General features: G+C 39.9%; 1 pseudogene; it reads right to left on the bottom strand.

The window, feature by feature from the left end:
* Positions 1 to 20,568: 20,568 nt before the first annotated feature.
* LOC104088273 (uncharacterized) lies at positions 20,569 to 21,933 on the bottom strand (annotated as a pseudogene).
* Positions 21,934 to 24,548: the final 2,615 nt, after the last annotated feature.

Raw genomic sequence — 24,548 nt, 5'->3', positions numbered from 1 at the left:
ATCATAATCCACCTGGAGTGGTCACAAGCTCAATATCATAATCCTCTTGGCCACTGTCACATGCTCAATATCACGGATCCACACGGAAAACTTACGTGTTGCACGAACAACTCACATGCTAATAATATCAACCGCACGGACAACTCACATGCCAATATCACAATCCGCCCGGCATGGTCACATGCATAACAACACAATCCACCCGGCGTAGTCGCAGTCATAACAACATAATCCGCCCGACATGGTCACAAACATAACAACAAATCCGCCCAGCGTGGTCACAGGCATAACAACATGATACGCTTGATGTGGTAATAAGCATACTAACACAATCTGCCCGACGTGGTCACATGCATAACAACACGATCCACCCGCGCATGGTCACATGCATAACAACACGATTCGCCCGACGTGGTCACAGGCATCCAATACAAATCATATCACACAGAAACAAATATACAAGAATACATGTATATGATCAATGAATATTAGATTTCATGTTCCTGGACTGAAATAAATGACATGGCAAGGTGTATGCATGTGCAAAGTGTGATATCATAGCTCAAATCAACAAATTCATCACGGAAATAGCAATCACCAAGTTCATTCAGGGGATTAGCCTCTATGTAACCTCAAACATAGATCAAATAGTTCATAATAGGGTTACAAATATGAAAAACATCACAGCATAAAGCTTTAACAATCAATTCAAGGTATGTTATAGCCTATGCACTACCCCGAGCATGGATAAATACCCTGGTGCTCGTACATGGGCTCAATCCCCACACATATGCGCAACCATAGCACGTAGCTATCATACATAACTCAGGAAACTAGTACCTCAACCAAGTTTAGATAAAATACTTATCTCCAGTAAGCCAAATCAAATACTAAGCAAGCCAAACAATACTCTAGAAATCCCATCCCTTGTGAATCGACCTCCGAATGGCTTGAAACTAGCCAAAGCAACTCAAAATCATCAAATAATACCAAAGGAAACAATCCCAAATGATAAAGGTCGAATCTTTAATCAAATACTCAAAGTCAACCCGAGCCCGCACCTCAGAACCCAACAAAACTCACAAATTCCGAAAACCCATCCAATTGCGAGTTTAACCATACTAATTTCACTCAAGTCCAACTCCGAATCGATGCTCAAATCTCAAATATTCTCTTTAGAAAAATTTAGACAAAACAAATCCAATTTCTCTTTTGAAACTATCAATCAAATGCCAAAATCAAAGATGGGATCATGTAATATAATCAATTCGAGTAGAAAATACTATCCCCAATCCATGTGTTCCTGTCCATAATCGCCCAAATCCGAGCTCCCAACTAAAAATATGATAAAATGAGCTCAAGGTTCGAAATAGAGTACTTTATAACACTACTTCAGGGATACCCTTCGCGAACATGGAAGAATCCTCGCATTCGCGATGAACAAAATACACTGCCACAATATAACTCTACGCGTTTGCGGCACATCACTCTCAAACGCGATGAACAGTGTTGCTAGACCTTCGCGAACGCGTCACCTCCTGTGCGAACGCGATGAATAAAGCCTCCAGCTCCCTCACTGATACGCGAACACGTCCCTCAAGTCGTGAACGCAAAGAAGAGAAAAACCCAGCTCCCATAATACACTACATGATCACGGTTACTCCCTCATGATTGCGAAGGACATCAACAATATCAGAAAACCAACAACACAACATAAAGGAAAATAGTTCGAAATCCATTCGAAACACACCCGAGTCTCTAGGGACCCCGTCCGAACATGCCAACAAGTCCCAAAATATAACACGGACCTAATCAAGGCTTAAAATCACATATAAAAATATCAAAAACATGAATCATACCTCATATAAAACTTAATGATGTTTTGAACTTTCAACTTCCAAAACTCATGCCGAACCACATCAAATCAACTCGGAATGACCTCAAATTTTGCACACAAGTTCCAAATGATATAATGAACATATTCCAACTTATAGAATAATAATACGAACCCGATAACATTGAAGTCAACTCCCGGTAAAACTTATGAACGTTCCAAACTTTCAAATTGTGAACTTTTGCCAATTATGACCAAAACCATCTAGAAGCCTCCAAATGCAAATCCGGGCATACGCCCAAGTCCAAAATCATCATACGAACCTAATGGAGCCATCAAAACTCCAATCTGGCATCAAATATACAAAAGTCAAACTTGGTCAATTCTTCCAACTTAAAGCTTCTTATTTAAGAATCATTGTTCCAAATCAATTCCGAACAACTCAAAGACCAAAACCGACCATACATTCAAGTCATAATACACCATATGAATCTACTCATGACCTCAAAACACCGAACTGAATAAAATGCTCAAAATGACCGATTAGGTTACTACACTACCACTACAAAGATCGGGAACATCCAAGGGTTGGCTAGGTATTATCGCCATTTTTTGGAGGGGTTTTCATCCATCATAGTCCCATTGACTAAATTGACTCAGAAGGGTGCTCCCTTCAAGTGGTCTGACAAGTGTAAGGAGAGCTTTCAGAAGCTCAAGATAGCTTTGACTACAACCCAAGTGTTGGTTTTGCCATCGGAATCGGGATCATATATAGTTTATTGCGATGCTAACGGGTTGGTATGGGATGTGTGTTGATGTAGGACAATAGGGTGATTGTCTACACGTCGCGATAGTTGAAGCCCCATGAGAAGAACTATCCGGTCCACGATTCGGAGTTGGCAATTATTGTGCACGCACTCAAGATTTTGAGGCATTATCTTTATGGGTGTCTGGTGAGGTGTATATGGACCATTGGAGTCTCAATAATCTGTTTAAATAGAAAGATTTGAATTCAAGGCAGTGGAGATGGCTGAAGCAGTTGAAGGATTATGATATCATCATTTTTTATCATTCGGGGAAGGCCAACATGATTGCAGACGCCTTGAGCAGAAAGTCAGAGAGCATGGGGGTTTAGCATTTGTTTCTGCTGGGGAGGGACTTTTGGATATGGATGTTCAGGCTTTGTCCAATAGATTCGTGAGGTTGGATATATCGGAGCCTAGCAGGGTCCTTGTTTGTGTTGTATCTCGATCATCCTTGTTTGAGCGCATTTAGGCACGTCATGGGGTATTGAGGCTTAGGGTCAGATATGTGTTCCTAATGTGGATGGATTTTGAGAGTTGATTCTTGAGGAGGCTCATGGTTCGCGGTATTCTATTCACCCAGGTACTACAAAGATGTATCGTGATTTGAAACAACATTATTGGTGAAGAAGGATGAAGAAGAACATTGTTGAGCATGTTGCGTGGTGTTTGATTTGTTAGCAAGTTAAGTACGAGTATCAGAGACTGGGTGGGTTGCTTTAGAAGATTAATATACCGAAGTGGAAGTGTAAGCATATTACTATGGACTTCGTTGTGGGTTTGCAACAGACTTTGAGGAAGTTTTATGCTATTTGGCTCATTGTAGATTGGTTGACCAAATCGGCGAATTTTATTCCGATCATGGCTTCCTACACATCAGAGAGATTGGCATAGATCTATATTCGAGAGATTGTTCTCTTGCATAGCGTACCTATTTCTATCATCTCAAATCACGGTACTCAATTTACTTTGCATTTCAGGTGGGATGTTCAGCATGAGTTGGGCACATAGGTTGAGTTGAGCACTGCTTTCTATCGTCAAACAGACGGACATTCCGAGCAGACTATTCAAATTTTGGAGGATATGTTGAGAGCATATGTCATAGATTTCGGAGGCTAGTGGGGTCAATTTCTACCATTAGCGGAGTTTGCATATGTAACAACTACCAATCTAGTATCGAGATGGTTCCGTACGAGGCTTTATATAGGAGGCGATGTCGTTCTCTGTTGGTTGGTTTGATCTTGGGGAGGTTGGTTCGAGATGCTTTGGAGAAAGTGAAGTTGATGTAGGAGAGGCTTCTTACCGCATAGTCCAGGAAAAAATTTATAATGATAGGAAGGCTCGTGATGTAGCATTCATGGTGGGTGAGAAGGTTCTACTCAGAGTTTTGCCTATGAAAGGTGTGATGAGGTTGGGAAGAAAGGCAATTTGGGTCCTCAGTTTATTGGTCCATTTGAGGTCTTGGAGAGAGTTGGCGAGGTGGCTTACATGCTTGCATTGCCACCCAGCTTGTCGGGGGTTTATCCGGTGTTCCATGTTTCCATGCTTCAGATGTACTATGAGGATCCATCTCCTATATTGGATTTCAGCTCGGTGCAGTTCTACAGTTATTTGACTTTTGATGAGCAGCCGATGGCCATTTTGGATAGGCAAGTTTTGAAGCTGAGATAAAAAGATATGGCATCGATGAAGGTTACGTGGAGGGGTCAACCGGCTAAGGAGGCGACTTGGGAGACCGAGCATGATACGCAGAGCATATATCCTCACCTTTTTGGTATTTTAGGTATGACTCTAAACTCCTTCAAGGACGAATATTTGTTTAAGAGAGGGAGAACATAATGACCTGGCTGTGTATTTTAGCCTCGTTCCTTTATTTAATGCTTCCCATATGTATTTATTGTTATGTAACTTGCGGTGATGGTTAGGATTGGTTTCGGGAAGGTTTTGGAGTGAATTGAGACACTTGGTCTCATTTTGGAAGCTTAGGTTGTAAGGGTTGACCATGGTTTGACTTTTGTGTAAACGACCTCGAATTCATGTTTTGATGGTTCCAATGGTTTTTATGGTAATTTTTGACTTATGCGTATATCTGGATTTGGATTTGGAGGTTCCTAGGTTGATTTACCTCTAAATGTCAAAAGTTGGCAATTTGAAGGTTTAGAAATTTTATAAGTTTGACCGGTGGTTGACTTTGATGTTATCGGATTTGGATTTTGGTGAAGGTGGAATAGGTTCGTTTTGTCATTTGAAACTTGTATGCAAATATTGGGTTCATTCCGGATTGGTTAGGCTTGAATCAGATGCTTGGTTTGAGGTTTGAAGTTCATGAACTAAAAAGAGAAATCTGGATCAATGATTCGTGGTTTTAGTGTTAATTTTAGTGTTTTGATCCTTTGGATAGATTTGGGGGAAGGTATTAAGACTTTTTGGTGTCGTTGGATAGGGTCTGGGGGGGGGGGAGGGGAAGGTGTGTTTTCGGGTGGTTTCGGATCTTGTTCATAAGTTTTGGATATCAGATTTTTGCTGGTGTCTGGTGTTCTTCGCACTCGCAGGGGTGCATCTCATTCGCGATGAAGGAATTTGGAGTTGGGAGTTCTTGATCTTCGTGTGTGGAGAGGGCTAGCCACGTTCGTGAAGAAGGAAGCTGAGTTAGGCAGCAGACCTTCGCGTTCGTGATTGGGTTGACCATGTTCGTAAAAATGAGGGAATATTGGCCTTCGCATTCGCGAAACCTTGTTGTGTTCGCAAAGAAAGATTTATGTGGAGAAGGCAGTTTGTGCTTCGCGAAAGCGAGGCTTGGGATGCGTTCGCGAAGGGTACCACTGGACAGAAGTGTAAGTGATGTTATTTCTAGACTTTCACTCATTATTTCATATTTTGAACCCTAGACTTAGAGAGGGGCGATGTTTGAAGGGGATTTTCACACAAGGCAAGAGGCTAATTAATTTTCACTCAATTTTGATATTATATCTTGTTTCTCCATGAATTTTTACACATAGATTATGTGATTTGGAAGAGAAATTTGGGAGTTTTGGCTATGGATTTGGGAAGTGAAAATTGGAGATTTGGGGACCGATTTAAGGTCAGATTTCAATAGAACTTGTATATTTGAACTCGTATTGAAATGACTAATCGGGATTTTTGAACTTTTCGGATTTTGGGATACGGGTCCGGGTTGATTTTTTGGTTGACATTGCATATTTGTATAAAGATCGAAACTTTATTGTTTGAGTTTGTTTCCTATGGCCTTATTTAATGTTATTGAGTTGTTTTTAGCTAGAATTGAACTATTTGGAGGTAGATCCGCACGGGAAGATATTTTTAGAGTATTGATTTGGCTTTCTTCAGTTAAATATATTGCATAGCCTTGGTTTGAGGTACTAGTTTCTTGAATTATTGATAATGGCTACGTGCCAAGGATGACGCACATGCATGGGAAGAGTGTGTGTACGTGCACCAGGGTTTTATCTATGCTTGGGGTAGTGCTTAGGCTAATTTATGCCATAAATTTAATGCTAAGCTTTTTACTACCATGCTTTTTATGTTTGTACCCCTTGTGAGCTACTTGAGTCATGTTAAAGATTATATGTAGGTTAATCTCAAGTCAAAGCGTGATATTTGCTACTTGTGTGGCATATTCGCCTCATTTGAGCCATGGTAGTATAACTCGCACATGCATGCACCTTAGCATGTCACTTTTATCAGTCAATGAGCATATGATTTGATATTCATTATTCGTATACATATATTCTTATATATGCTTTTTGTGAAATATAGACTGGTTGGTAGCACGTGTGTGGTCCATACGGGTTTGAGCTATGATAAGCACGTGAGTGGTCCGTGCGGTTTGTTATGTATGACACGTGTGTTGTCCGTGAAATGTGTGTATAAGTATACATCCCCTTAAGGTCACCCTCTCATATTTCTCTCTTGATGGTGTACACGCGGTATGAGAAAAACTGATCAGTTTTGGGGTTTTTGCATATTCTCTCTATTTACCTTCGGTGTATACATGTTTTATCGTATATATTCTCTATATGTCACCTTTTTGGAATGTATACATGCCTCTCTACGCATATATTCATTATATGCTATTTAACTGGTAGGTGAAGGAACGGTACATATCTTCTCTATATTTTAACCTGTGCATATTGATTTGATCCTTAATGCATACTTTCTATATATGCTGAGTTTTTAATGGATATAGGACTTGGTACAACTTTACTACGTGTACCGATTGGTTATATCTGTGTTTTACGCTTAGTTTGATAACATTGCTATGTACTTGTACAATTTATGAATTGAGCAGGTTGTTAATGAGTATCATTGGTAGTTCTTGCCACTATTACCTCGCCGAAGTTAGTTATGATACTTGCTAAGTACATGGGGTTGGTTGTACTCATACTACACTCAGTACTTAATTGTGTAGATCCAGTTATTGGACCCAACTAAGAGCTATTCTGGTTGTTGTTCGAGGTAGAGCTGTACCCTAACCGCAGTCCTTGACGTCTCTTTCCATTTCAGTTATTGTTGTTATTATACATATAGTATCTCCATTTCATTTTTCAAACTTGTATTTCTATTGTAGAGCTCATGACTTTGTATTACCAGTTTTGGGGGATGTTATGTATTGATGCAGTTTTTTATGACATTTGACTTTAGACTTGTACTATTTCTGTAAAGTTTGTTATCTTGTTCCACTTTTGTTATGCTTGACTTGCCTAGAAAGTGAATTAGGCACCATCACGACCAAATGATGATTTTTGGGTTGTGACAACTTTAAAGACAGTTTTATGGGTAAATCAGTAGCATGTTCTGAAAATATCCATCAAATTAAACACATTATATTTCTTAAATAAAAAATATAGCAATCTGCTAGCCCCATTGTATTTGTCTTTTTGAGGTGTTGAGATGGTCTCCCCATCACCAAAGTCCAAAGGATGCGATGCTAGTGGTGGAAAAAGAAGTAAAGATGAGGGGGTAAAATGGGTTGCGTAATGAGGTGGCATGCCATATGGTATTTACCTCACCAAGATGTCAGTGCCACATAGGAATGGGTATTCACTTTGGACAGCTCTAACGGAAGAGAAGTATATTTGAGCTATTTGTATAACGTTAAGGGTATTTTTATAGCGATAGTATAACGGAGGGTAACTTGATCTTTTTCTTATAGTAGAGGGGAAAATACGACCCTTTTCCTTTTTGAATACCTTATTAATGAACTTCTCCTCCCCTATGGAGTAGTTTTATTTTAGAGATTTAATTTTTAGATGATATGTTGATTATTGACTAAGTTATTATTACTTTATTTGGATGCTATGAATTAGTCAATTCGTTTAACTGAAATTTGAGGAATTAATCATCTTTATTTTCATTCGGAAGAAGAGCTGCTTGATGAATTAGTTTTGTATTATTTATTGGGGTTCTATCTTTAATTTCCTTTAAGTAACCAAAAGAGACTTTGGAATTGAAGATCCATGTTTCTCTGTGAAATTATTCGCAAGGGGTTTTTCTCTATGAAGAATTTTTGACGTCTTCTAAGAACGCACTCACCATTTTGCTTATCATCTTATCTAGTAGGACAAGTTTCGTTCAAAAGAAGAGTCTTGCCTAACTTAGATAGTTGATACAAATATTGAATTCGAAAAAAGAAAATATACTATAGAAGTGAATGTCGAATGAAAGGTTAATTTCAATACAGTCGATGATCGCATATTTGTCAAATACAATTCTCCTTCGCTTTCTCTCATTGATATATTTCAACTCTTTTAAGTTCTCTATTTCTGTGTTTTTAGTTTTAATATTAATTGTTCACACACTCATGGTTTTGAACCACTCACAAATGAAGAGTTTATTTACCCGAATAGTGCTCAATAAAAATTACCTGAACGTTATTTAAATAAAACCCTATGAAGATGATATCTTCTATACTATTTTTGACTAGTTATTTTAATTTTTATACATTAGTTTTGCGCTCATCAAATTTTAGCATCATTGCTGGATATTGGCGATCATTAGAATTCAAAATAATTTTTGGTACTAATTTAGAATTTAGCTTTTATTTTTTTATTAGTTAAATTATCTTGAAGATTTCTTTTGTAGTACCTAACAAGTACTAGGGAGAACGATTTGAAGAAAATATTCTTGATATTAAGGTCTAAGTGCTGTAAAGATGGAACACAACCAGCCTAGGAAAATATTTACAGTGTTAGCAATTGAATGTTATCAAAAGTTTGCTATTTATTTTAAAAGTAGTGGAAATCATCAATTGTTTGATTGTTAAGCAGGTAACCATTCCTCCTGCGGTTCATCTTTTGAAAACTCATATTCTGTTTCTAGTCTTTATATGTATGAGATTTTATATGGGCACAATCTTAACTCTAGATGGAAAGGATACCCTTATTATGACTAGAATGAAAGTGAAGTGAGACAACCACCTCAAGTGGAGAAGGGTAGTTTAGAAGACCATATGTATAAATTTATGGAAGTCGCTGAAGAGAGATTTATACGGAATAATTCATCCATTAAGAATCTGACAATGCAAGCGAGTCAATTAGTACATATAATGTTAAAAAACTCGTTGCATTTTTAGGATGAATATATGAAGGAGATACCTTGTGAGAATGAGTCTACCCAAGAGGATGAACATTTACAGAGAGAACTTCCCACTCAGAAAGAGGAGTCTGATTCAATTGAGATGATTGAAGATAAGGCTTTGGTTAACTGAAGCAATAGAAGAAAAATTCAGACCCCCTCCGTCCTTCCACACGTGCAATCTTTATTAGAAGAGAAATAATTCGTCCTGGACATATAGCAAGAATATTCCCATAAAACTTTTTCTTTGATTTCTTATTCTAACCCTGACCGTCTGAATTTTATTCTTGGAAATTTGCAGGAAGATGCATGGATTGATCATGTGAAAGAATGCAGAAACAAGTTGAGGACCTTCCTGCATAAACAACGCTCAAAATGAGACCAAGAAAGAATAAAAATAACGGTCTTAGATGTATCCTCAGAAAAAGTTGGCCTAATGAGCTCCATATAGAATTTCAAGAAGAGAAGATGAGGAATGAATTCTGAATTGGGAGTTAGATTTTGTTTTTAGGCAAAAGAGGTCACTAAGAAGCTTTACTAGTGACTAATATATAAAAAGTTCAACCAAATAAGTCTTACAATGTGTAACTAAATAGGAAATTCACAACATAAAACTAACGTCAACATGTCCTAAATTGACTCTAAATGACTAACAAAAATCCTATAAGTAGCAAAGGTCTTCAAATTAATTGTATCAAATGTAAAAAAGTCACCGCAACAACGTCCAAATGTCGTGGTGTGATGCCACATCAGAACACCTACAAAGCTCTTACCAGGTGCTACCAAATGAACTACTAGTCAATACAACTAAGGACCAAACAATGTGATTCTTGCCGAAGATCAACTCGAAGCTCATTACATGCTAATCCTCAACCAAAGTGTGCGGAAAAGTAAGGCCTCCATGCTGCATAAACATGAGACAATGTGAACCCAAAACTCCTATCAAATCCCTTCCAATAGAATGAACACTACCAAACAATGTTGATACCACCAATTGGAAAGAATTTAATAGAAGGCCAATGTAGAACAAGAGTAATCCCCCATATGAATTTCAAAGAATCAAATCTTTAAAGACAACATGATTTTGGTCCATAAGATTGTTGGGATTTTAAGCTTGTGTAGCTTAAAGAGGGTGAATGAGAAATGGAGGGAAAATGAAATATTTGAGTTTCCCTTGGGAAAGGGACATTGTCCCATATCGGAGGAAGAAAAGGCTTTTGATGGGTATATATATAATTGCTCTTCTTCTAGCTCTTAAAGAGTTAAGAAAAAGGCAAGCCTCGCGCCGTTGTCGTCGTCGCTCGATCGGCTCGGCTTCGGCTATGGCTACAGCTACGGATTTAGTCAAAGATCAATTGATTGATTAATCTTTTTGGACAAAATACAAACCTTTTCAGAAACATTGCCAGCAACTCTATAAATAGAGTTTGAATCCTAGAATCTTTCCTTACGAAATTTTCTGAGCTTCTTTTTTACGACCATTGAGTGGTTCGCAGTTCATCAGAGTTTTTGGTACCAATATACTGGTGAGTTAAATCGTTCTATCCTGGGAGGATATATTCCAGCACCTCGGGTACTTTAGGGAAATAATTTCCTTAAGGACATACTGTGCATTCAGTGGGCTCGATTTATTCCTATAGTGGGTTTTTGTTTTGCATAATCTATTTCGTTAAACAAGTATTACTAACTTTCTGTTTTGTTTTTTTCAGAAAGTTTAATTGTTTATTACAGCAATACAGAATTTATAACATTCTTAAGGAAATTAAGTTTTTTTTATATTCTGTATTTTATTTGTGGAGATTAAAACCTGTGTGATTTTCTACTCCTTCTGAATTTTACTATTCTGATTTGAAGATATAAAAAACTTCATCAGAATATTAAAATTCGTAAAACGATTTGAAGAACATAAACACTTCATCGTTTTTCTGTGAAACAGTATATAAAAACTTCGGTTTTATTTATTATACATACTGTTTTTGTTAATAACAGTATTGTTTACTGTTCTGATTTTGCCATTAATTGAACTCTTCTGTTGTTTACAGTGAGAAATGACAATTGATAACGGAAATTCTTCTGCGACTATTGCGGCAACAATGATAGCCTCGTCAAGACGGACTGCTATTCCACCGACAGAGAAATCGGGGAAATTTTCCGGAGCCAACTTCAAAGGATGGCAGCAAAGGGTGTTCTTCTGGCTTACCACACTTGGTATGCAGAAATTCACTAGTGAAGAACCTCCAGTGCCTGCTGCGGACATGCCAGACAACGAGAAATTCATGATTGTTGAGGCGTGGAAGCACGCAGATTTTCTTTGTAAAGGTTATATCTTAAGCGCTTTAGAGGATGACTTGTATAATGTGTATAGTGCGATGAATACTTCGAAAGAATTATGGGACGCACTTGAGAAGAAGTACAAGACTGAAGATGCATGCTTGAAGAAGTTCGTGGTTGCCAAGTTTCTAGACTATAAAATGATAGACAGTAAAACTGTTGAAACCCAAGTTCAGGAGTTTCAACTTTTTTTTTATGACCTTATTGCTGAAAGTATGGTCGTGAATGAAGCATTTCAAGTGGCTGCAATGATTGAAAAATTGCCTCCTTCATGGAGAGATTTCAAGAACTATCTTAAGCACAAGCGCAAAGAAATGAAGTTGGAAGATCTTGTGATTCGTCTCAAGATTGAGAAAGACAACAAAACAGTCGAGAAGAAGTCTCGTGGAAATTCAACGATCATGGGAGCTAATATCGTTGAGGAGACTGCTCCAAAAAGTAAGAAGAGAAAGAGGTCTTCTGGACAGACTAAGGAGCAGAACAAAAAGAAATTCAAGGGCAGCTGCTACAATTGTGGAAAAATCGGTCACAAAGTCCCTGATTGTCGTCTCCCGAAAAAGTATAAGAAGAAGGGACATGCCAACATAGTGGAGAAGAATTATGACATTGATGATCTGTGTGCAATGCTTTCGGAATGCAACCTAGTTGGAAATCCGAAGGAGTGGTGGATTGACTCTGGAGCCACTCGACATGTTTGTGTTGTCAAGGAAGCATTTGCGACTTACTCTACTACTGGTCCCGAAGAAGAGCTTTCCATAAGAAATACTGCAACAACCAAGATTGAAGGTTATGGGAAGATATTCCTGAAAATGACTTCCGGCAAGGTGTTAATGCTCAACAACTTCCTACTATTAGGAAGAATTTAGTTTCTACTTCTTTGCTTGTTAAGAACGGATTCAAATGTCTATTTGTTTCTGATAAAGTTGTTGTAAGCAAGAATGAAATGTATATTGGAAAGGGCTACCTCACAGAGGGCCTCTTCAAACTAAATGTAATGGTTGTTGACAGTATGAATAAAATTGCAGCTTCTTCTTATTTATTGGAGTCAAATGATTTATGGCATATTCGTTTAGGACATGTCAATTACAAAACCTTGCGAAAGTTAATTAATTTAGAAGTGTTGCCTAAATTCGAGTGTAATAAATCAAAATGTCAAATATGTGTTGAGTCTAAGTTTGTAAAACATCCTTATAAGTCTATTGAAAGGAATTCAAATCCTTTAGACTTAATTCATACTGACATTTGTGATATGAAGTCGACACCATCTCGAGGTGGGAAAAAGTATTTTATTACTTTTATTGACGACTGCACTCGATATTGTTATGTTTATTTGCTTAATAGTAAGGATGAAGCAATTGAAGCATTTAAGCAATACAAGAATGAAGTGGAGAATCAATTGAATAAAAAGATCAAAATGATTAGAAGTGATAGGGGTGGAGAATATGAATTTCCATTTGCAGAAATATGTTCGGAATATGGAATTATCCATCAAACTACTGCACCTTACACACCTCAATCCAATGGAATTGGGGAAAGGAAAAATCGGACATTAAAGGAAATGATGAATTCTTTATTAATAAGTTCCGGATTACCGCAGAGTTTGTGGGCGAAGCTATCCTTACAGCTAACCGAATACTCAACAGAGTACCCCACAGCAAAACGCAATCTATTCCATATAAAAAATGGAAAGGAAGAAAATCCAACTTGAAATATTTCAAAGTGTGGGGGTGTCTAGCAAAGGTACAAGTTCCTTTACCTAAAAGGGTTAAAATCGGACAAAATATTATTGATTGCGTTTTCATAGGATATGCTACAAACAGTAAAGCATGTCGGTTATTGGTTCATAAATCCGATAATCCCGAAATTCACGTTAATACGGTAATAGAATCAGATAATGCTGAATTCTTTGAAAGCATCTATCCGTATAAAACTGAATGTGAGTCATTAAGTGAAAGACCTAAACGACCTCGGGAAGAACCAAAGGAAAATACTCCAAGTATAAAAGATCCAAGGTGTAGCAAACGTCAAAGAACATCTACTTCCTTTGGACCAGATTTTGTGACATTCTTGCTTGAAAATTCACGTACCCGCTCAACGATTACAGGAACTATATGATCTGTCAGTGCAGGAATCAATCGCATCACTAATTCATTCAGATTCCCTGTCGGTGTTGATTGAGCATTTGGAGGTGTTGCTGACGATGTAGCATCAGATCCAAAAGAGTCATGAAGATTTGGCCCGTAATAGCATTTTGCTTGAGATCCAAGACCATATACTCTTCTTTTCTTTTCTCCTACCGCGGCTTGAGTCTCTGTTTGTTATTGTAATATCTCGTGTTATTTTTCCTGTAGAAGAGTTAATAATTAGTGAAATAGAAAGACTAAAGAATATTGAGCATTCAATTTACAAAATGAAAAAATATATGAAAGTAAAACCAATAAAATTATTTAAAAAGTTATCTTACATGTACGATTCGGGATTTCTCAGCAACAAAAGATTTTTTTATCATTACCATTTGTATGGACGTGCAAATGCAACTCACTTGGTGTTGGATTTTGACCCTTTTTAACAGCCTATACAAAAGTTATTCAATTAAGAAGATTGGCAACGAACACAGAGGCAGAAGCACTGGCATTACTGGAGGCATTACGTTATTGTTCTCAACTTAGTTTTAATAGACTTTGGATAGAAACTGACTCATTGTTGCTAAAAACATAACTGATGGAACATGGAATCCGCCTTGGATGGTTGCTGAGCAAGTGGAGGAAATCAAGAAGATGATGGAATCAACTACTGCTATAATAACACACATCTTTAGAGAAGGGAATAGGTTGGCAGATCATTTGGCCAATTGTGCTCTAGCTTATGGTCCAATAGAATGTGATAGCTTTGACCAATTAGATGTGCAAGGAAAGAGGATAGTGAATGATGACAAGAGCCAATGTCCATATTTGAGAATAACGATAAAGAGGAACTAGATAGACAGAAAATTACAAGGCTGAAGGGCATGGACAAGGAACATGACAACTCTATTAGACATCATGTTCAAATCCTTGTGAAGGAGAACATGATATCTTTACGTGGCGCCTTTCTGAAGTTCCTTGGAAGGGCGACATAAGGCTAAGCAACCGATGTCAGTGCGGTTGCTATGCGCCAACTGAGGCCCTCGCCGTACGCTAGACTAGATTGTCAGTGCCGTACGGGAAAACCAATGTCGTGAGCAATTGAGCAGCGGAAAATGAGCAATTGATGATGAAAGCTGATGATTGTATTGATGATGATGAAAGCTATTACAAGATGAAATGCTGTGTCGGAGGGGAGAGACACCAGTACAGAGAATTGTTTGAATGCTTGAATGTTTGAATGCTTTGGTCCCCCTTAATAATGCTTAAAAAAAAACCAAAGTTACATGAGTTGACCTAAGAAAGCTGTAGAAGCACATTGAAAATGAATGAAGTAAAACTACTCTATAATTACAATGAAAAGGACTTAGTCTTCTATGGAAGCAAGTCCGATGGTAGCAACTTTTTCTTGAGCAGCAGGGTCTGCGCGCGCATTGCTGTGGGCGCGCGCGGCACTATTTGGATTTGCCAGCGGTTGGGCGCTGGCGCTTGGCATTGGGTCTGCGCGCGGGGCGCTATCTAGGTGTGGGGCGCTGATGGCAACATGATGATTTGGGCGCGCGACATTGTCGGTGCGCGCAGCACTGATGGCATTGGCCAGCCGCTGGGCGCTGGCATTGATTATCAGTGGGGCGACAGAGGCGCATGCTCGCTTGTCACTTGGCGCTGCCGAGACCACGGGGCCGACCGTGGCGCTAGGCGTTGGGAGGCTTGCCGGGATGCCACGGGGCGCGTCCAAGGGGTCATGGGTCGATAATGGAAAGCAGCCCATGACATTCTTCCCCACCTGAGTTGGCGACGTCCTCGGAGCCTTACCTGCAGGATGATAATGATTGGTCAGGCTCTTGATGGCTGGGAGATCTGTTCCCCTCGGTGCTGTGAGATGTCTTTCTGAATGATCTTCCATGCATTTCTGAAATGGCCTGAGGCGGCTGACATGGAAGACTGGATGGATTTTCCACCAGGCTGGTGTGTTCAGCTGGTATGTGGATTTCCCGATGCGCCTTTCAATGGAAAAAGGCCCGATGTAGCTTGGCAATAGGCGAGGATCTTGGGTCCTCTTTGCAAACAAGTTCCGCCTCGGGGTTTTTACCATCACTTTGTCCCCTGCTTGATGTTGGGCAAAGTGACGGTTTTGTTCGGCATGCCTCGTTGCCCTGTCTTGGGCATTGACAAGATAGCTCCACTCTATCTTCAAAGTTTGTTCCCATTCTGCAGAGAAACTGGCAGCTCGATGAGATGATGGTATGTTTGGTGCATTCACATTATGTGGGAGTAGTGGTTGCTGTCCGGTAACAATTTCAAAAACGCTTTTGTTTGTATGGGCGCACTTTTGTGAATTGAAACACAACTGAGCAGCATCCAGAAGCTTCACCCAATGTGTTTGCTGATGATGGTGGCTTGAGTTGTAACTCAATTTGGATCCGAGGCAACTGAAGAGTTGGGTCCAAAACTTGCTAGTGAAGCGTGGGTCGCAGTCACTGATGATGTTGTTGGGCATACCCTAATATTTGACAACATGGGAGAAGAAGAGTCGAGATGTTTCTTCTGCCGACATATTTTGTGGGGCTGCGATGAAGGTAGCATACTTGGAAAACTGGTCTACTACCACCATGATGGTTGCATGATTTCCGACCTTGGGTAATCCTGTGATGAAATTCAGGGAAATGCTTTCCCAAGGTCTCTGTGGGACAGGTAGCAGCTCCAAGAGTCCCGCTTGTGATGGGTGATCCGACTTGTCCTTTGGGAATGCTTGACAAGTCTTCACACAATGAGGGGCGCCATGAGCTGTTGGACCCCGATGATGTGATGCCTGTTTGATGATGTTGAGGGCAGCCGGAACTGTGGGTTCAGGTCTGTTGGTTCCCTTCTTAAACTGTATGGCTGTAATGTTTCCAGCAGCCATCTTCTTGGATATGCACGGTATGGTGTGGGGTTTGGCCCCGTTGTCTCCCATCATTAGGAGCATGTTGGCATATGGTACCGAGATGGTGTTGGTCTGCCTGAGGAATTCCAATCCCACTATCAGTTCGAAATCATCGATGATAGCTATGTGTAGGTCGAATATTACCTTGTATGGGCCAAGCTGGATTGGCGCTTCTTTGGCTATTCCACTCACTTGCTGAGATGGAGAATTGATAGCCTTGACACGACCCTTGCATTTTTGCACTGCTAGACCGAGGCGTTGCACCTGAGTTGAGGCCAGGTAGTTGTGGCTAGCACCCGTGTCTATCAATGCCCGAATAGGTCTGCCGTTTACTTTCATGTCAACGAACATTAAGGTCCTCTTTTGTGATGTGGGAGGCCTCTCGTCCGCCTTTCCTTTCCCTTTCTTGTCGATTGGGAATGCCTTCTTCTTGGGGTTGCCAGTACTGGTTACCGCCAAGGTATCATGAATGGAGCCGACAAATGCGTTGAAGGCACCTACTTGATCGACGCCGTCTGAGTCGTCGGTATCTGACTCGTCATCGTCAACAGTTTGTTGAGCGTTGACTTGTGTATTGGGGCATTGATTGTTCCAATGTTCCCCGCTGCAATGACGGCATTCTGATGGGGGCTTTCTCCCCTGATGGTTGTTGACTGATGCAGTAGTGTTACTGCTTGAGGAAGGAGTCTTGGATTTTGATGTACCTCGATCTCCTCCGTTCCTGTTGGGGCTTGCTAGGTTTGCTCCCGTTGTATCCCCCTCGGACAGGCGGCTGGGGCCTATCCTTCTGAGTTTCCAACTGGTAATCCCCAAGGCACTCAGCAGCTTGAATGGCCTTGGGCAGGGTATCTACCCGTTGTCTTTGCAGCTCCATACGAGCATGAGGTTTCAAACCTTCTATGAATGCGAACAGTTTGTCTTTGTCCCCCATATCCCGTATGTTTAGCATGAGTGCGGAGAATTCACGCACGTAGTCCCGCACCGACCTGGTGTGGCGGAGTTCACGCAATTTCTCCGTGCATTGTATTCCACGTTTTCGGGGAAGAACTGCAGGCATATGGCGGCCTTCAGTTCTGCCCATGTCTGGAGAGTATCTTCACCAGCCCTGATGGCTTCGTATTTGACTCGCCACTAGAGTTTTGCATCGCCTTGAAGATACATGGCAGCAGTTGCTACCTTTTTGGATTCTTCCAAAAGTCCAACGGCATCGAAGTATTGTTCGATGTCGAAGATAAATTTTTCCACTTCTTTAACATCCCGGGCTCCGTTGTATGGCTTGGGCTCCGGAATTTTCAGCTTTTGTGGCATGGGGGCAATGTTCATGGCACCCCTGATGTGGTTTTCGCCTCCTTTGAGCAGGCTTTGAAGGGCAGCATTGACAACATTGAGCTGGCCTGTCAAGTTGTCTATGGTTTGCTGCATGACTGTCAGTCTGTCTGCCTCTAGTTCCCGATGGGCTAAATCCTCGGCACGCTCCTGTTGGAGGTCCTCGAATTGGCCATGAATTTTGGTTGCCTCGACGGCAGCCGTTTGCCGGTCTTTCTCAGAGTCTTGACTGATATTTGCTATGTCATTTTCGGCCTGCCGCATTCTGTGGTCCAGGTCGTCCAACCTTTGCACTAGGCTGGTTTTTAGATCAGGCAACGTATGCACGATGGGCCGTAATGCGTCAACCGTCTCTTCTAGGGTCGTGATGCGATCCCCGTGATTCACCATGGTCAGAAATGGTGATGATGATGGCAATGAGTTCCCTCGTCCAATGTCGAGCCTAGGCTCTGATACGTGTTACGCGGCGCCTTCCTGAAGTTCCTTGGAAGGGCGACGTAAGGCTAAGCAACCGATGTCAGTGCGGTTGCTATGCGCCAACTGAGGCCCTCGCCGTACGCTAGACTAGATTGTCAGTGCCGTACGGGAAAACCAATGTCGTGAGCAATTGAGCAGCGGAAAATGAGCAATTGATGATGAAAGCTGATGATTGTATTGATGATGATGAAAGCTATTACAAGATGAAATGCGGTGTCGGGGGGGGAGAGAGACACCAGTACAGAGAATTGTTTGAATGCTTGAATGTTTGAATGCTTTGGTCCCCCTTAATAATGCTTAAAAAAATAAACCAAAGTTACATGAGTTGACCTAAGAAAGCTGTAGAAGCACACTGAAAATGAATGAAGTAAAACTACTCTATAATTACAATGAAAAGGACTTAGTCTTCTATGGAAGCAAGTCCGATGGCAGCAACTTTGTCTTGAGCAGCAGGGTCTGCGCGCGCATTGCTGTGGGCGCGCGCGGCACTATTTGGATCTGCCAGCGGCTGGGCGCTGGCGCTTGGCATTGGGTCTGCGCGTGGGGCACTGTCTGGGTGTGCGGCGCTGATGGCAACATGATGATTTGGGCGCGCGGCATTGTCGGTGCGCGCGGCACTGATGGCATTGGCCAGCCGCTGGGCGCTGGCATTGATTATCGGTGGGGCGACAGAGGCGCATGCTCGCTTGTCACTTGGCGCTGCCGAGACCACGGGGCCGACCGTGGCGCTAGGCGTTGGGAGGCTTGCCGGGACGCCACGGGGCGCGTCCAAAGGGTCATGGGTCGATGATGGAAAGCAGCCCATGACATATCTACTGTTACTACTAACGATGCTATCTTTCTTGCAGGAGGCACTACTGTTGCATCGACTTATCAGTCAGTAATGGTAAGCACAAAGGAGGAACAAAGGACATATGGGAAGACAAATCAAAGACCCAGTATTAGATGGCTAATCAACTTCTACGGCCATACCATTGGTATCTCAGCAGAGAGGATCACAATCACTGGAAGTCATGGAAAGTATCTTATAGTTTGGGATATTGTGATAGTGTGCCGCAAACTATCAATGTACATCAGCAAGACTGCACACCAGCACAGGCATCAGTATAAATGGATAGTAGAACACAGGGAGAGGACACGCGACAACTGCTGGGATATGCTGGTCCAACAAAGGACAGTCACTATATCTGGGAATGCTCTAAAATGGAAAAAGGTCTGGGCAAACTATCCTGGAACATCGAACATTAGAGGTCCTAAGATACGAGGTGCAGTTGCAGCTACACGCGAAGAATGGGTAGTGCATAGAAATTTTATCATGGAACTTCAGAGAACTTTACAACAACACAAGCTGGATGCCATGCCATGGTATTACTGGATAGTTGATGGAACGATAGGGTATGTGCACAAATGCTGGACAGTGCAAACACTGAGCGATAACTTTGGCATGGACATGGTATATGACAATGCAGCTACTGAATTGGAATGTGATCAGCATAAGAAAGTATCTCCTACATATGTCAAATGCAACGATTCAAAAGAAAAGGAGTTGAAACACCACAGATATATATGCTGGGAAGATGCAGACAGTGATTGGAAAAGAAGATTAATGGACTCAATGTGGAAATCACTAAGTTGAGATTCAGATTCGAATGAGATTGCCAAAAAAAAAGCTTCGATTTTTAGATTCAAATGAAATTCAGATTCAGATTCGAATTAGAGCAAACTTAAATGAGATTTTCAGATATTTTATATACACTTACAAGTCTCTTGCGATGCTCCCCAACACTGATAGAGCCACCTGTGTGAGTCCCAGTGGCAACTCCGCTCCCAGCACAACGATATTTTGCATTTATTTCTGACTTTTCAACACACTTAGGATCTTTCCAAAGTCTCATCCAACTTTTCCACGCATTATTTGGAATAGACTCCGGTTGCACCCCAATTGATTTTAGTTTGCTAACAAAATCACTGTATCTTTTTGCTGCCCTACGCTCCCATTGGTTCCGCTCAACACTATCAATTGAAGAATCCCAGTAGAATGCCTTCTGAAATAATTTTATAAAGTAATAACATTAATAAGTTACATATAAAAGTTAATATACTTTCTAAATCCAATTGTGATTAATTATACCTTGAATTCTTCAAATAATTTTTTTTTATCTCATCTGAGACGCTTTTCCAGTTGACTCAATTAGGATCAAGTTCATGCTTGAAAGACTTAGCTATACACTTAGAGCATTCATATGAAGGCTCTAACCTGAACAAATTAGAAGAGATTATTTAAAGGCATACCATATATCAATAAAAATATACCAAAAATAATAGTACAAGTATGGACTAACCCTGTAGGAGAAATAGTAAGAAGCGTCTGCGGCCCGCGGGTACTGCTACACTCAGTTTTTCCTATTATGTTGCTTTGAGAAGATGTACCCTCGCCTATTGTGTTGCTCTGATTAGGGGTATTTTGAGATGGTTCCAAATTAATAGTTGGGGTACTACTATGACCTGATGTCTGAATAGGTGGCGTACTACTAGGACCTCATATTTGAACTTGATTGATGTGATCTGGTCCATCCGAGGAACTCGTACCACCTTGTTAAGGACTAATTATGGGAATGAGAACAATAGGCATATTTTCATGAGTAGCCAAATTACCCCTAACTGAAGATTTACCTACACGGCCTACGCTACCTCGACCTCTACCTCGAGGCATATCTACAAAATAAATAAATAAATAAATAAAAGAAGGATATGAAACAATGCATATGTAAATAACATATGGCTTATGAAGCTTCAAAATAAAATGTTCTGCTAAAGACAATATCATAAAGACACTATTAAATTGATACAAAGAGACATAACACAATAAAAAAAATATCTACACTATCCAATGCTTGAACTAGTCACTGAATTACTGAATTTGATAACTTCTTCAGACCAAAATACAACGACCTTAGCTCCAATTAATTCTTAATTTAGACAGATTAATCAAGTAACACTATTAAGTTGATAATAAATATTATTCTACTGCTACAAAAACAAGAGTCAGACTAATGTAAAAAGAGGCATAATACAACGTAAGCTAGAAGAGTATTATACCATTTAGATTACTACAAACGTGATATTCAATTTAATTCTCTATATATTATACTACAAAATAGATGCATGACTTATAACATACCACATAGATTACTAGAAAAATAAAATTCAATAAAAATATAATAGTGCATTTTTATCAACACACTAGTCATCATCTATTTCTTCTTCAAACTCTTCCTCATCATCCTCCTCATTATCATCCTCAGTTTCATACTCGTCTTCTGAAGATTCTTCTTCGAATTCTTGATGCTCTATCAATAATTCATCATCAATGGGTTCAACCATTTCAATTACATCCCCATTTGGATCATGTAAGATTATATTCTCATCAGTGGTAAAATTCATATCTATCAAATGGACTTCAACTTCTTCAACTTGGAATGGAAGATTCGGTTCTGGAGTTGATGTTATTGCCCTCATCAGGAAGTTCAATAACATCCCGAGGTTTAACTTTCAAAATAACTACCCAATCATCATTGTCCTTTTTCGTGCTAGGATAAGGCACATAACCTCGGTAGTATGAGTACACCACAATGGTACCCAGTAAGTATCAAACCTAACCTTAGTGAGAACTGACGAGGCCAGGTCAAGACACCTACTAGGATAAGAAATCCTAACAGAATATAGCATAGTCTAATAATAGAAAGCGTGGAAGTAAATGATAGATAAGCAGTTAAATAATATAAGCTAACAACGAAAATTTAAGCGGTAAAGGCAACAAGTAGTGAACACATGATGAAACAACACGTAGTCAAACATGGACTAATACCAATGAGATAATGAAGATAACAACAAGAAATGTTCAACCAACAAGCCTCCTTTAGCATGGAATGTACAACAAGAATCACAGCTGAGGTACCGCCTCATATTCACATTTCACAATATTCAATCACAATTTATCCTTATATCACCGCGTGAGTCTTATATTTAGTTTTGAAAATCATTTTTCCCGAAATAGCTACTCGCATTTTAGCACCCTTATCTCCCCGTGTGGCTTCATGTAATTTTCTTACTAGAAACACACTATAAATTCCCACCTTATCTCACCGCATGCGTATCAACCCCTATCCTTATATCACCGCATGAGTATCAATATCACAACACAATATTCAACTCGTACCACATGTGTCCATATGCCACAACACTTGCAAAAATCAACATTACCGATGTCATCACAACCTATAGCCCATGGTTCAATTATAATATGCATAAGAATCTCAATAACAACAAAATGAATGAGGAATGCTCAACAATTAACAACTTCAAGCTCAATGTTATAATGGCTTCCACAACTCCAAAATAAATATCTCAACAAGAAGATATTCCACGAAATAACAACTTCAAGTAAGAGTAATTTAACAAATAAGGATTAACAAGACAATAAGAGATGTAGTAACTTCAACTAAAGCATATAAGAGAAATTACAACAATAAAGGGTATAAGAAATGCTAACAACATCAATTAGAACATGTAAGAGTAAATTTAACAACAAGAGTTGTAACATGTTATAACAATTTCAAGAAAAGGCATGGAAGAAATCTAAAAGTATAAACCGGTCCAAATACCACGAATAGAACGTGTACTCACTCGTCACCTTGTGTACATGTCTTCCACATAGTACAATTAATACAAATAACCCAAATCCTAAGGGGTAGTTCCCCATACAAAGTTAGGCAGGATACTTAACTCAACTAGGCCAAAGCAACCCTCAAATATAGATTTTCCCCTAAAATTCGCCTCCACACGGCTCAAATCTAACAAAAAATAACTTAATATCATCAAACGATGCAAGGGAAACGAATTACAATAGATAAAGCTTTAATCTTTACACAATTCCTAAAAAGTCAACAAAAGTTAACCCCCGGCCAGCCCGGTCAAAACCCGGGTCCAAGGGTAGATTCCGACTACCCATAACCCCATGAGGCCACATATGTGTTTTATTTTCAAATCCTAGTCCAAATCGACTCTTAAAACTCACTTCTTCATTTTTCAAAAACATGACAAAAATCCCCAATTTCCCTCTTTGATTCTCATGAATTGGATGTTAAATCTAAAATATAATAATAAAATATAGTTGGAAATTGATTAAAATCACTAACCCAATGTTTGTAGATGAAAATCCCCTCTCTAAATCGCCTCCTACCGAGTCTAGGGTTCTAAGATATGAAAAATTAGACCTAAATCCCGACTTTTCTAACTTTTGTTCAGTTGCAGATGTCGCAATAGCGACACAGGATTCGAAATTGCGAACCCTCGAAATTGCAAAGATTTCCTCGCAAAAGTGGCTACTAACAGCCTATGGTATAAGTCGTAAATCCGACAATGGGTTCGCAAATGCGAACCCTGTTCCCATCACAAATGCGACACTGTTATCGCAAATGCGATCCTACCTTGCCCAGGTACTACTTCACAATTAGAAAAAAAGTATCGCAACTACGATACTTGAGCCTCGCTTTCCATGCTCGAAATTACGAGGCTGGTGCTTGCAATTGCGACATCATAGCACCAACACACCAGAAAATCCTATTTCAGTCCAAACCATGCCGAAACGCGTAAGAAACTTATCCGAGCCCCCGGGCTCCAAACGAAACATCCACAAGAGTCCAAAAATATCATATGAACTTGCTTACGCGATCAAAACACAAAAATAACATCTAGAACTACGAATCGGACATCAAAACGCATGAATTTCAAAGAAAAGTTTAAGAATCTCTAAAATTGCAACCAAGCGTCATAATCCCATCAAATCAACTCCAAATGACACGAAATTTTGCAAACAAGTCCTAAATAGCGTAACAGACCTTTTTCAAGTCCCAAAACCAAATTCCGAACCCAATAGCCAAAAGTCAACCTAGAGTCAAACTTAGAAAATCTTCTAAACCTCAAATTACAAACTTTCGGCAAAATAACACATATCAACCTAAGGACCTCCGAATTCGATTCTGGGTATATGCCCAAGTAAAATATCACGATACGAACCTATCAGAGCCATCAAAATACCATTCCATGGTCGTTTGCATAAAAGTCAAACTTTT

The sequence above is a fragment of the Nicotiana tomentosiformis genome, chromosome 7 (assembly GCF_000390325.3).
Source record: "Nicotiana tomentosiformis chromosome 7, ASM39032v3, whole genome shotgun sequence".
Taxonomy (NCBI): domain Eukaryota; kingdom Viridiplantae; phylum Streptophyta; class Magnoliopsida; order Solanales; family Solanaceae; genus Nicotiana; species Nicotiana tomentosiformis.
Note: the sequence above shows the minus strand (reverse complement) of the source record. Positions and strands in the feature narration are given on the sequence as shown.